Raw genomic sequence first — 15,062 nt, 5'->3', positions numbered from 1 at the left:
GTTTGTTGTTTATTCACATAATGCAAAGGGCATATTGCAAATAAACATTTGGATTTAGACATGCGAATCGAACTGTAAACTTTCATAATGTTTGTCAATTTTACTCTTTTTTTCTGAAACCTTGCTTAGAAGTTTTATTCATATTTTTCATTATTTTAAAACATGTAAGACTGTTGAATGGACATTTTAAAATTTAAATAATTAATACATCATCGTATGTGAGAAAAACCTACTTGGTATTTTAATGATTAATATATATATATTTAGATACTCTAGTTGTTTTTACTGTACATTTTGTGATATCTTGGCCATCCTTTTATTTCTGTAAATGGCCAAAGGTATATTGTATATGCCGATATGCTAATAAATCTGAAACTGAAACTGGTATAAATACTTTTGATTTTAGATAGTTCCATTAAGTACATTTATAGCGACCAGAACCTTCAAATGATTTTAATGGTCTAATTATTCGCACGCCACCAAAGTCTCGTATATTGAGGCGCGTGTGTATCCATAAATGTTGTTTGGTAATTACTTTATCTGATCTTTATTAAATGCATCATCTACTTCATATGAAGTATAACATGGAATAAATAAACTACCTTTAGCATGAAACATTTACTTGATTAATAACATTATCACAAGTGTGAGATAGAATTACAGACTCAACAAGAGCAAGGAAACATGTATACATGTTATTAACACAATATTGTTTCTATTCATCTATTTTTAGGAGCAAAATGATTAACATAAAAATGCAGAGTAATATTTTATATTAAAAATTGATGTAGGCCTATATCCTATTTTTTATGTAGTCACTAGTATCTATTACATTTTTATTTGTTTGGTTTTTTGTACGGCAAAATAATATTTTAAAAAATGATAGAATAGTTTAGAATCGGCAACTAGTATTATTAGAAGTCAACTGAAATCAAGTGTTGACTTTTCTTTTGTACAAACATGATTATCCGTGACAGGCGTGAAAAAGCAGCGGGTAGCACGTGGTGTATTGCGTAATGAAGTGTTTATGTTTCGGCTCGGTTTACACTGCGGTACCATGTGCACCTACGATAATACAGAGTGAATATTGGAACCCCGGAAATTATGTATCTGATTACGAATGATTCGAACTCTGCAACTGGACAGCACATGGCGAAAATATGCCGAAAAAAAAAACCGAAACGCTTCTGTTCTCTGTGATGCCACTGTTAAGCGAAACAAGAGAGAAGCAAGGGGTATTAAAATGAACTGACAAAATGCATCGTATATAGATAAAATCAGTGCCAGTTTACATTCATTGTCTCTTTCGTTCATATGGTGTTTACGATTTTTAATCATAATATATAGAACAAACAAATTAACAGAGGATTAGGGAAATAAGTTATTGTTTCGTTTGATGAAAAAAAATCAGTCTCCATAATTGACGTAATAAGCTATAAATAGATCTCTTTAGTATTATTTCTATATGGTTGTGAAATTCAGGGGTTTTGAATGTTGATATTATTGCAATTTTGATATTTATCCCTTTCCAGATTTTCTGGCATTTTGTAAAGCTTAAATGACAAATGGTAAATTGAGTTAATTTGTGAAAAAATCAAAGATATCTTTATACAGAAATGTAATTCTGATCTACAAATTAACAAGGTTATTGGAGTTTATATCGAAAGAAGTGCTTAAATCAATATTTTGTCATCTAGACGTAGTCTTTCTATTATGCGGTTCGTGACCCACGGAAACCGGAAGATGGTAGGGCATACCAGCTTTTAAAAGAAAATACATACCTTTTTGCAATAATGATACAGGTGATGAATTTCACTTCATAAACTGGAAGTCTTGTTCTCTAGTACAAATAAAACCTTAATAAATGAACTGTATTATGTGTGTCAACAATATACTAAGTTCATAATATATAATTGGTCTGGTATATTGTGGTGGTCGTCGTGTAAATTCTCTCTACTTATATAATTTATAATGCGAACTTGTATCGTATGGGAAAGTCAACTGTTCTGAATTGTTCTGAATATCCCTGATATATAATAGATAGTTTGTAAAGTACTAGTAACATTGTCATAATTTGTTGAATATGTGTCGTGTAGTACAAACGCCTGATTATTTCATATCGAAATATTTTGATATTCAGTTATCCAGTTTTGTGCTGTGCGGGCGCTGTCATCTGTAGTAACAGTAGACGCGTAGCTCGTATATAATAATTCAAGTCATGGTCAGAGACCACCAATTCAAAAAAGTACGGGGAACTTACTGGGAATGAGGTAAGTGTATACCTGGGAATAAGGTAACGTCTGTGCGTTCTGATTGGTCAGTCATGTAAACAAACCCAGGAAGTGATTATTTTTTCAAAATTGATATTTTTTCACTGCATTTACAGTACATTTGTATTTTATTATACATTTTGACAAAATTTGCTACATTTTATGTGTATTGAAAAAAAGTTTTATCAAACGAATTTCTCCCGCCATGTCAATGATGTAAACAGGGGGTCATCTCATTCACATGAAAATTACTATTCATATGTTTTTCGTCCGATATTTTGGTAGAACTAAGATAGTTCTTGAAAAACTTGTAATTAGATATACATGTTTCGATGTATGGAAGGCCGTACATGCCATAATGTTACAACGTAAGTCTATGGGAAAACAATTGGTGGTCTCTAATCTTAATACCTAATTTACAGCGTAACGTTACAAAAAACTACAAACCCAGGAACTACTTTTTTCAAAGTTTTCCGACGTTTTATTTAATCAAAAATGTAATCATTAAAATCAGCAGTGACTTTTTTTCTGCCCTTTCTTAGTATGAAAGAAAAACTGCGAAAATTAGACCCATCGATTTTTCGTACGAAAAATACAAAAATGACTGGAAAAATATTGTAACCAGGACAAATGCTGTAAGAGGCAATGGTAGAAACAAACTAAGAACTTATTGTCTTTTCAAAAAAGAGTATTGTACTGAAGAATACTGTAATGTGGTTTTACCTCGTACTCATAGGTCAGCATTTGCCAAGTTTAGATGTGGTGTAGCCCCACTTATGTTAGAAACTGGTAGATACATGAATTTGTCTCCTGAGAACCGTGTTTGCCCTTTTTGTATCGGGTGTGTGGAAGATGAGAGTCATGTTATATTACAATGCCCTATGTATTCAAATATTAGAAACATACTGTTTGCTAAGTGCCAAAAGGTAACAAATTTTAACTTGCAGTCTGATGCTGAAAAAATGGTTACTTTGTTCTCCAACAATATGTTAATTAGATGCTGTGCCAAAGCCTGCTATGATATTTTGCAATTAAGAAACTCACATTTGTATAGATAATGTTATCTCACCACTAATAAGCTGTTTTATACTGTAGAAATAAGTCTTTTTTAATATTGTAGAAAACGAATGTTTTATCCTTGTAGTTGATGTACATGTATACATATATTATAATAGGTCCCTGATAATGATAGGTACTGGTATGTTAATTAGGAAACCTAGGATTTAGATGTAACATCCTTTTTTAGTTTTATTCATGGGTCTTAAATTTTATGTTTTAAGTTTTCTCTTAATCTATCAAAGCTACTTTTTTTTGAATATGTTGAAAACTTGCAACACTTGTTAACATTTCTTGGTAAAGTTTTTGCCTCTAGGTAAAGTTTTCTCCATTTTGCCAAAGCTATTGTTTTAAACTTGGAACAGTTATTCACTATTAAAAACTGACTCTGCACAGCAAATACTGTAACTCTACATTGCTCTGACTGAATTATGGCCCCTTTTGGACTTTTAATATTCAGGTATAGGATAATATTTATATCTAACAGAGACGTCTGCATCTGCAAGACGCAGGCTCCTGTTTTAAAATGTGAATAACCAGTATATAGGGATAGTTGAGTAGTTAGATATCCTTTCTAAATTAATGCCATTTGGCAAATGAATGGATAAACTCGGTACTTCTGCCTGTAGTAAATGTATAATTTTAAATCCTGTTATATAATATAGCTTTTGCTACACTATCTTAATGTAATTCCGAGGTAATGTATAAATACATAAGTCTGTATGCATGCATGTAATGATGTATACATATATGCATGTATACCGTATGTTAAATGAATTTTAATTTTAATCACTGTTATTTTAAATGTGTAGTAATTATTGAAAACTGTGATAGTATTATGTTTTTAGTAATCTCTTATAACTCTACTAAAGAGTGGCAAAGTACATGTATATATAGAATTTTATCATGTCTTTAATATTGATTTGTGTACTTTGATGAGACTTTAATAAACAATAAAATCTACGAGTCCTGTATTAAAACTTATGAAAAAAGGGTTATAGGTATTTTAGCTTTGCAAACTATGTGATAATATTGTCTTTCTCAAGAACATTTAGTTTTCAAATTGAATTTAAAAGAAAACGGTCTTTTTTTCGGCGACGCCGTCTAAATTCGTTTTCGTTACCTATGCCACGTGACTTCAGTTTGCAAATCAAACTCCTTGATAACGCATTATAGGTTAAAGGTCAGTAATTCAAATCCTTCTTTGTTTCATATAAAAAACGACAACTTCAGATCGTCTTTAATTATCTTTAGAGAACATCACTTTTTCCTACACCTATTTTTCATGAAAGTTCTATCACAAATTAACGAAAAAATGAAAAGAAAATAGGGGGTTATGTAGTTCCTAGTGAAATGCCAGTCAGTTGTGGTCTGCTACCCTAAAAATGGCGCATATTTGCTCTCGTCCGCGCAATAAACACCTACTTCCGGTTTCGATCTGCAAAACTTGCCATGTGGGGTGTATGAACATGAAAACCGTCTCATTTCATGCAGAATGTATTCTAGTAGTGAAAAATGGTGATTAAAGCACTCGTTCTACACGAATTTGCGCAAAAAATGGAAAAATTAGGATCTATTTATTATGGACTTCTTTCGACTACACCACGGAAGCACATTTTTCGACCGAATTACTGACCTTATCCCTTATAGATAATTTATCAAAATGGAAGATTTATGCAACACTCTGCCTGATTGGACGAGAGTGTCAATATCTTTCACTCTGTTGATTGTGCTACGCTGAGTGAAATGTAGACAAAGCGTTTATCCTAAACGACGCTGTTCACAGTTTTAAAGCTAACTTTGGCTCAGTATATTTAGCAAGAATATTGATATATCTCAAAATGATAAGTAAGTTTAATAAATATGATAAAAACCTGTTCAATACCAACATATATCAAATTAAAGAAAGAGCTGAATACGGTCTGCGTATCACATTAATAAGGGTGTGATAAGAGTCTTTTATGTAGAGAAGTGCTTTTTAAAAGATTTTCCTTGTTACAATTGTCGTCTGTATATGAAAAGATTTCTTGCTTTTGTGACTTATTCAGGTTACATATTAAAATGACTACTTGTTTGCTTTGATATATTTGTTATAAATTATTTAACTGATTTTTCATATTTGAATATTTTTCTTTAGTATGGTATGCAAATATTGAACTCAGTTGAAATCTGTTTTTTTTTATATATATGCTATATAATGACTGAATCTCGTTACACTGAAATGAAGGTACGCTGCATACAGTTTATCTATGTGATATGACTGTGGTCAAACTTTGCTTATGAAACAGAAGTATTGAAATAATTACAAATGTATGTTTTGCTTGACCTTCACTTTTTTATAGGTGTGACGTCATTGTCCAAAGATTCATGAATAGCGAATATGCTATTTGTTATATCGGGATCAGTTGGCCTATTTTAGAAATAAATTAAAATAATAAATAAAAAAATCCTTTAATTGATTTTTTCTCATGTATTCTAATCAAACTTGATTTGTAGCATCTTTATTAGGTCCTCAGCCAACTTTGTTAAGCTGGGACATTTGACCCCTTTTAGGGGCTGCTAGAGCTAAAACTAGAATTGCCTTTATACAGCGTCTCATGAACAGCTTGGTGGATCTTTGTCATACTTGATCTGGAGCATCATTATAAAGTCCTCTTCCAGATTTATTTATATAGGAACTTGGGCCCTATTAGGGACCACTACAGCTAAAAGTAGATATGCCTTTCTTCGCATTAACCACTAAAATGTAATGGATTTTATCAAACTCGATGTGTAACAATATCGTAAGGTCTCCTGCTATTTTGTTACAAATGGGGATAGGGACCAATTTAGCTAAAAATATAAACACGTTTAATGACCTCTTCTCATGAACCGCTTTATGAATCTTCATCAAACTACTGCTGTAATATTCGTCTAAGGATAAACGAAACAAAATTGCAACTACGAAACCTTTGCGAAAAATTAAAAGAGAACCATTTAAATTGATAAAGTGCGGTGTTTAGTTTTGCAATTTGAAAAATGTTGGATGAAAGATGAATGTTAGATGAAAACTTCATAAACTTCTTTCCTTATTACAATTCGCCGACCATCATTTTTAAAGATATTTCTTGTTTGCGTATACTTTATGTCTGTCTATCTACCATTAGATATATAGTAAAATACGGATAATTTGCTGAAAATATTTCTGTTTGACAAAGAATAAATAGTTTATTTGCCCTCAAATATTTATTTAGTTATTATTTAATATGTGAAGAATCAAATAGTTTTTAGAGTGTTTTGCAGATGAATAAAGGTATTTTTTTTTTTGTGATCAACTCGAACATTCTCGTTTATTTCCGTCAATTCTTATGGATTCTAATTTAATTCCTTCACGGTTAAGACTGGTTTCTTCTCACCCGTTAAAATTTAGAAATTTGTGGACGCTCCATAATCTGATTTTACTTACAGTCAATAGCCAATTTTAAACAGCTTGAGAATCGAAATTCAAATTTTCAAAAAGAAGAAATTCAAGTTTGCTTCGATTTTGGATCTGAAATGGAAGCTCGGAGCTAAAACTTTGAGTGTTCAATTCTAGACAGCTTTGAATTTAATTTGTCAAAAATGGAAATATAAGGAACGAACTGTATTCAAGCTTGAACAAATTTTTAGCCTGTAAGAAGTTTCAAAACGTTTCAAAATTTTGAAGCGGCATATTTTGTGCAAGTTAGAAGGTCGGAATTTAAATTTTCGAAAGGATGACGTTGAATTTCGCTGACATTGAATTTCGAGCAAACTCGGAGATCGAATTATAATTAAAAGACAACACCAAAATTAGAGCTAGAATTGAAAATAGAGCCAGCTGGAAGATCAAAATTCAAACATCTCGGGCTTCTAAGAATTGCTAGTCTTTTGGCATTTTGAACTGGCTCGAATTTAGAATTAGACATTTTGCAAATTTGAATTTCGATCTTTAGAGGTAGCATGGGATCAAAATTTGGCAAATTATGGAGTTGAATTCCGATTTTCGATCTGGCATTTTAAAAGCTAGTTAGAAATAGAGGTCAGTGTCATGGCTAATGACTTGATAATAAATGTACAACCTCAGTTATCTGCTTTTACATAAAACTTTTTATTTCATTATGATGATTATCAAATAAAGTATCGTAACAGCGATTTCCATCGGATCGTAAAATAATAGAGACTATTTTTGCAAAAATGAATAGAATATGTTACGTGTTTGTTGAAAATTACGTTATAAAGAGCGGTTGACCAATTTATTTTTGTAAATAACCATTCTCATTTATCATTGCCAGCACTGTAAATGAGCCTCTATTTGTTTAGGCATACAGACACTAAATAGCCTGAGCACCTTTGAAAAGCATAATGGCGGATTCAAATAGTTCTCAGCTTTTTTTGCTGTAAGAAGGATTTTTCCTTGAAATCATTGCTATATATTGGTTGAAATCATATTGCATGCCTATACTTGATATACTGGTAGCATTTGCATGTTGAAAAAAGACTCCAAACTGATTTAACATGTGAAATTTATTCATACACCCCTACCCTAAATTGTGATTGTCATTTCAGTGTAAAAATTACGGTGTGTCCGTTTGACCAGAAATATTTTTCTTGCATCAAACATGACCCCTACTTTTTTTTGGATATTTTACAGTATAAATGTTATTCTACAAGAAAATGTAAGTTAAAGAAATTTAAAATGGGTTTAGGTGTGTATTGCAGCATTGTGAAAACTTGTCATTTTATATAGAATATATAGTGGTGGCTATTTAGTGTTTTATAACCTATAAGAATTGTCACCCGGTAGAATTACTAAAATTTTCTGTCGTCTGCAAATAAAAAAAAATTTGTAAACATGGCACATCAACCCAGACAATTGATTTTTGAAAGAATTAAGCAAAAAATAAATGTTAATTCTATACCGGTGGGGGAAAAAGGGTGTCGGAAATGGCTTGGTTGTACGACAGTGAATAAAAATCCTAGCTATGGAAAAATAACCACAAAACTGCCTGGAGAAACTGTCAGAAAACAATATTATGTGCACAGACTTATGTGTCAGGCCACTAGAAATATTTTAAAAATTCCCGAAGGCCTACACGTGTCGCATATCTGTCACTTTTCTCTGTGTGTGAACCCGGAACATTTGAGCATTGAACCCCAGTTCATAAATAATGAAAGGCAGAAATGTGGGGACCAATGCTCAGGCCATAAGTTTAGGGAGTTTTCTTTCAAGGACTGTATTCTATGGTATACAGTAGTTTACTATTTTTGTATAATATTTTTGATAAATATAGCACTATTATATACACAACTTTTACAAGGCTTATTTACATTTGTGCGGTTAATATAACTTGTTATATGTGTGCAGTGCCGGCTCAGCTGGCCACAAGGCAGCACAATAATTTTACTTATAACCATCTTTATTTCATCCTAATATCACACTCTATGCATAAGCATGATCTTTTAGGTGTGGGGTGCTAGAAAAGTCAGGCTTGGGGTCAGTGAGACCCTTTGAATAGTGTAAATCTGTATGTAATTTGTACCTATACTGGCGTGATGCAAAACGACTGCGTCTTGCTCGCGATATGTACCTAGTAGTTTTACGCAACTTGTCGTAGTACTCTGTTCTTAAAAGGTGTCTGATAACAGAAGAGCCATGTGACAGTTTTACACCATTTACCCTAGCTTTAAGGATAACAGTGTCAGCAAGCCCATGATTTAGTCTTAGAATCTGGCCATGAATACGGCCATGGCAGTTGCGGAGAAATGTAACATTTTTGGGCAAGCATGCATTATAGGATCTGTTCACTGCTTCACATTTCTGTGTAGATGTTAAAAATTTAGTTTTTTCTATGCTTTCTGGACCAAGAAGAATTTCAATACATTTCCTGAGTAAAGTCTCATCATCATCAGTCATTTTAAGCCTGACATTGTCTGGCATATAATTTTTTGCTTTTCTGTAGTTGCCAGAACAAACCAAGCTGTATTTAGAACATGAGGTACCACAGTAACCTTTGAAACATAGTACTATTGCTGAAATTATATTAGGCATTTTGTGTTATATTACTTTCAAATTGCTTTTGTACTTCTTATGTGCACTTGATAGCTCTGAAACACACCTAGATTTAATAGATAGAGCAAATCTGTTTTTTAGATTAGACTTCTGTTTACCACGGAACATTTTGTCACTAAATGGTGCCCGGTTAATTTGCCTTTTTAGAGAATTTGCTAGGTGCCTCACATCTTTCAAGTGCACAGTTTTAGTTCCTTGACCTTTGTCTACACCAGAATGACCTTTAGAATCTCCATCACCTGTGTGGTGTGAAATCTGAAGATCTTTAGTAATATCCTTAGATACCATTTCATTCCATTTGGCTTCATCACCAATGGATTGGGCCTCATCTAAATTTGCTGTACAGTAGCCTGGATGATTGGGGCACTTAACATTTTTATACCCTTGATTTCTTAATTTAGAAGCAGCTGTACATGCTTTAACACCAACAAATGCACCAATAATTGACTTTCTATGTGTATTATTTTCACAAATAGTTGTTGCGACAATGGTGTCAGCTTGAAAGGGCGTACTTTCGGAGTTAAACAAGGGGTTATTGTAGCAGGAGTCCCCTTCGGTTAAGACTTCTGAGCTACATTGTATTTGAATTACCACATTTTGCATTTTCCTGTTTAAGTGACTGTCTTACTTCATGCATATTCTGTTTGTTAAGGGTTTCAATGTTTTCACCAACTTTATTTGACAATCTTTGCATACCAGTAACACAGGGTGGAATTATCTCAGCATGGGCCAGTAATCTAGCTGCACCTGTATTACCTATTGGGGTTGTCATTACACCTAACTGGAAGCCAACATTGATTTTAGCAGCTTTTCTACCCCTTCCTTGTTTTTCAACCTCATCATAAAGCTTATAATATTTACTAATATAGCTACATTTTGAGCATTTAAGCCGCTCTTCCCAAGCTAATCCCCATTTACGAGAAGATTCAGCATCAAAATTCAGATTGCCATCACATATGTTTTCACCAGTGCAATGCCTTTTTATTTCAGAGTTAAACATTTCCTGTAGCAGCTTAGGACAGTACAGTTTGTGAGTTAACAGATCAGGGTGAGCCTCAGTGTTTCCTGGTGTACTGTACTCATCCGCCAACTTAGGACAGCTGTTTAGTGATCGCAGAGGTGCAACACCCGTTTCAGAGCCATTTACATCATTTAGTGTAAGTAAACCTTCGTTATCATTAACCCTTGACTCAAAAGTCTCTTTTGTAAGTCTAACATACTTTTTTGCAGTAACACTTGTCTGACTAAGTAAAGAAATGTTAGTTTTACCTTCATGATTTACCCCCTTTTTAAATCCGACAAGTCTGTTATGACTTTTACGGGAAAATTTCCGTGGCATCTCACTTGAAGAGCGGCTTATTTCTTAACAAAATGATTATTTACACTAAACCTTTTTTTTCTATTTTATTTTCTAAATTATATGTGTTAGTAACAAGGCATGCAGAAACTTAACTAACATTTCAGGAGGATTCCTGTGTCTGACAGTACTGAACCTGAGGAATTTCACACATTTTTGAGCAGAGACCAGGTGTGCAGTATCAACACCTTTTTAGTTACATTTTGACATGAATTGTTGGAGAGAACTTGAATACCATGGCCATGAGATATGACTTTAGCTATAGAATGCAAAAATATGCAGTATTGTTGCATTTGTGATGAAAAGAAAGACAATTTTCCCATTTTTACTGAAAAATAAGCTTTTTTTTAACCAAAAAAATTTCACTAAACACTAATTTTGTTCTATATTTTATCACAGTTGCATAATTATAAGTTTTTTTCAGTGTAGTTGTCTATTCCGCACTTGCTGGTGGTATATTTGATGTAATATCTTACGTTTTTTTTTTGAAAAAACAGCGTTTAATGACTATATGTGATTCAGCCAAATTTAACGGCTTAAACCGCAGTCTTTGGACAAAATGATGGCTGTACAAAAATAGTGATTTTGAGAAAACTACTGGTTTGTTTGGGCTGAAACTTGTTTTATAAGCTGAATATAGATGAAACTTCACATAGAGAGCAAAAAAGCTGAAAAAAAAAATTTCATATTTCCTTATAGGCATACAGACACTAAATAGCCTGAGCACCTTTGAAAAAATGGTCGCATAATGGCGGATTCAAATAGTTCTCAGCTTTTTTTGCTGTAAGAAGGATTTTTCCTTGAAATCATTGCTATATATTGGTTGAAATCATATTGCATGCCTATACTTGATATACTGGTAGCATTTGCATGTTGAAAAAAGACTCCAAACTGATTTAACATGTGAAATTTATTCATACACCCCTACCCTAAATTGTGATTGTCATTTCAGTGTAAAAATTACGGTGTGTCCGTTTGACCAGAAATATTTTTCTTGCATCAAACATGACCCCTACTTTTCTTTGGATATTTTTACAATATAAATGTTATTCTACAAGAAAATGTAAGTTAAAGAAATTTAAAATGGGTCTAGGTGTGTATTGCAGCATTGTGAAAACTTGTCATTTTATATAGAATATATAGTGGTGGCTATTTAGTGTGTTATAACCTTTAATCTATATGATCAAAAATATTAATATAACGGTACATGGATTACCTGTTTGACACCGACTTGACCTAGAGCTACCGAACAGTCTTGACAGCCGATTTATTATCGACTTTTGCTGTGACATTCATGGTCTAATTTTTCCATATGGAATGTTCTTTGCAATCATAGTAGTAATATTTAAGGTAGTTCTGTACGTTTGATACACCGGAAGTATATATAGAGTAACGTCATTTATCCGGATAATGGAGGAAAAAGCCTGAACTCGGCATACGGAAATTTCATTTCATTATAATTTGGATTCGAATATTTTGTTGTTTGTTTCAGACTACGGAAATGAAGATCCTATTTGCCGTTAGTAAATATCAGAACGGTTTCTAAAGATGAATTATAATATTAAAACGTTTGAATAACCTTAAATAATTCCAAATAATGTCTTAAAATCACCTTGAAATGTGGGATCTCTTTTTATCATATGCAAATATCTACACAAAAAAATGAAAATAATAAAATAAGCTCACTGACCTATATTGTCCGTAAGTATTGACCTGGCACTCATGAATATTCCGTATATTTCCGTAAATTAATTTTCGGTGTCCGAACATAAATAGCGATATAACTAGATATTACATATATCGTTCTTAATTGATATACTGTCACATGTGCAGGTAGCTGTGCGGGCAAGGCGTTTACCTGCCAATATCAGGATTGTGGGTTCGAGTCCTACGTCTGAGCATATCTTTTTTTCCAAGAATTTTATATGCAGACTTATATACTACTCATTTGATCAAACCTATCGTGATATTTATGGTTCATTTATTAAGAGTAATCATATTTACCCGTTGTAAAAATGTGGAAATAAGATTGTTTTAAAAGTATCTTAGATAAAAAGACAAATTACCAGCGTTCCAGAAAATAAATACTACAAGAGAAAACAATTAAAATTCATGAAATATGATACATAAAATAATGTAAACGATAACATTACAATAGATTCTACATTAAATTGAAAAAAAAATCTATTCAGTAAGTGATTTCGAAACCATGGTAACGTGCATGGAAGTCAGATACCTTACCTCTACGCCACCGTGTCATCGATTAACTTTACCTCGGTTACTTTAGTAATGTAGATACTTTCAGGATACTAATATTGCGTAAAATAACGAAAACGCCCGACAGTATTGGCGAAGATTAATGAGTGCCAGGTCAATACTTACGGACAATACATTTTATTCCAACTTGTCACAGACCATAAGTTTATTAACAACTGTGAGAAGATTCATTAAACTCTTCATTGTGGAAGAATAACTATTCGCGAAAATAGTATTAGAATTGTGAATTTTCCATAGACTCCTATTATGGACATTTGTGTGAGATCCAAATTTTTCAAATCAGTCAAGCAAAAATATCAATCACACGATCCTATCATTTTATTTGCCGAAGTTTCTATGTATATTCTAAACATGAAAACACGAGAAAAATTACAATTTAGTTGATATATGTCTTTTATGTCGGTGGACTAACTTCTGAGATTATACGAGCAGTTTACTTAATAACCTAATAGTAAGTTCTGAGCTCGAAGAAATGTTACATCCAAGAGATAATGAATTACTTTTTTAATACTTCTAGATTTGAAAGGTTAGTTTTCTTTTCTAACATTATTGAACTTTCAATTTTTCCAACAATCGGTATTATCGGGTTTTTGACGAAGGATAAATTCGATTTATTCGTTATATCTTTTAAATGGTTTAAAGATAAGGAATTTGCTTCGGCGGCAATCGTTGATTAAATCTTTCCTCTTAAATGATGATATAATTTTGGAAATTGTAAGCTTATGATTTCACTTACCTTTTGAACCGTTTATATTACCACCCGTATTTTCCATTAGAGTCAATAGTAAAAGTCTAATTTTGGACAAAATTTAGGGTGTTTTTTTGTTGATATATTGCGCAAAATACGGAAAACGGAAAAATAATCGTTTTTGCTTCGGCGATGTTTCAAAGAAAATATTGCCCGACTCAACTGTGTAAAAATAAAATAAATATTTTTATTACTTCGCTTACCTTTGGTGCCTTTTATACAATCACTTTTACTTTTAAAATTGAGACTCGGACCGGCTCGGAAATTTCCGAAGTTTTCCCGAATACGAGGGGTAATATCTAAGTGGACGACTCGGTTACTTTGTGATCTAAAGATAAATGTCTATGCCCAAGTCAATTAATGTTTTAGATCATCATTATTTATCAGTTTTTAGCTCTTTTTTTCTTAAATTGATTTAAACTTGTTGAAAACGTCTTACCATTACATATTTCGGCACTGCAAATGCATGGTGAAAGAAGGAACAAAGGATTAACAAAAATAGATATATACAGGATTTTTTATTGAAAAAATGACACACACACAAAGATGAAGTTGTAGTGTAGACTAGGTTATTTCTTTTCTTTAGACCGTCAAAATATGACCCATGGATATATAATTTATATTTGAACCGTGTCTTTAACATGTTCACATGTACATTATAATCACCACAACTAGAGAGATAAAAAAATCAAAATGTGTTTAGTAGGCATTTATTTAAATTATCTATTTTAGACGAACTATATGCTTTCTTTCCGAGTCGGGCGTGTATGTATCTGATGAATTATAAGATGGTGTGTAAATTATCCACCTTTCAAACAACGATCTGTTAGCATGTTTATTTCAGAAAAGAATAAATGTTTGAATTTGTAAGGAAAAATTAATTTTGGAAATTGACAAATTAATAATTTTTCATTTTAAATTTATTGTTTTGTCAAAATTGTTGAAATATTTAGATATTTCAAACAGGTACAATACATCAAAGACAATGAGTATGCGTTTCTCAAAATCTTTAATTGAAATTCTATAAAGCGACAATAACAAACACCATCCAATTATTTCCGTATGGGAAAGACACCAAAATTATACAGGACTGAAATACGACCCTGCGGTTCCACGTTTGACAACACCACGTGAACGTTTCCAAGTACTCGCCATCACTAATCTCGCGTCATCACTGATTTCGCGGTATTTCAGTTGCACCACCAACATGGTGTTTACATTTCAAAGTTCGTGACATATTTTACGCATGCTAGCGAAAAACGTTCTTACCTGCAGTTATCTTAC

General features: G+C 32.5%; 1 long non-coding RNA gene across 1 annotated transcript; it reads left to right on the top strand.

Moving 5' to 3' along the window:
• Positions 1 to 7,719: 7,719 nt before the first annotated feature.
• Positions 7,720 to 11,098, top strand: LOC123536800 (uncharacterized). Its single transcript, XR_006683411.2, has 3 exons — positions 7,720 to 8,002; positions 10,387 to 10,553; positions 10,861 to 11,098. It is a non-coding gene; the product is annotated as an uncharacterized LOC123536800 (long non-coding RNA).
• Positions 11,099 to 15,062: the final 3,964 nt, after the last annotated feature.

This window comes from Mercenaria mercenaria, chromosome 17, assembly GCF_021730395.1.
Source record: "Mercenaria mercenaria strain notata chromosome 17, MADL_Memer_1, whole genome shotgun sequence".
In the NCBI taxonomy this organism is placed as follows: Eukaryota; Metazoa; Mollusca; class Bivalvia; order Venerida; family Veneridae; genus Mercenaria; species Mercenaria mercenaria.
This window is presented reverse-complemented; position numbering and strand designations above follow the sequence as displayed.